Below are 432 nucleotides of genomic sequence, written 5' to 3'. Positions count from 1 at the left end.
TGCGGGCCCAGGCCCCGGGGAGGGGGGGAGGCCTGCCCAGCTGGCCTGTTGGTGGGGGCGGGGGGCAGTGGCTTCCAGGTACTGATGTTGGGGTGAGGCGATGCCTCCGGGAATGCCACTGGGGACGGGCCACCCTCCATCTGAGCAGCTCTGGATGGTGGGCAGGACTGTGGGGCTGCAGCGCCCAACTGTGGCCAGTGCCTTTCGGGCCCTCCTGCTGCTCATGCTGACGGCGCACGTCTCCTACCTGAGCCTCGTCCGCTTTGACTATGGCTACAACCTGGCGGCCAACGTGGCCATTGGTGAGGCAGGGCCGGGGCCCGGGGGCGGGACAGCTGCAGAGCTGCTGGCGTGGGGGGAGGAGTTGGTGCTGTTCCTAGAGAAGGAGGTTCTAAGAGAGCCTTGGGTGGGGGAAGGGAGGAGGTTTGGGGT

The sequence above is a fragment of the Myotis davidii genome, unplaced genomic scaffold, assembly GCF_000327345.1.
Source record: "Myotis davidii unplaced genomic scaffold, ASM32734v1 scaffold327, whole genome shotgun sequence".
Taxonomy (NCBI): Eukaryota; Metazoa; Chordata; class Mammalia; order Chiroptera; family Vespertilionidae; genus Myotis; species Myotis davidii.
Note: the sequence above shows the minus strand (reverse complement) of the source record.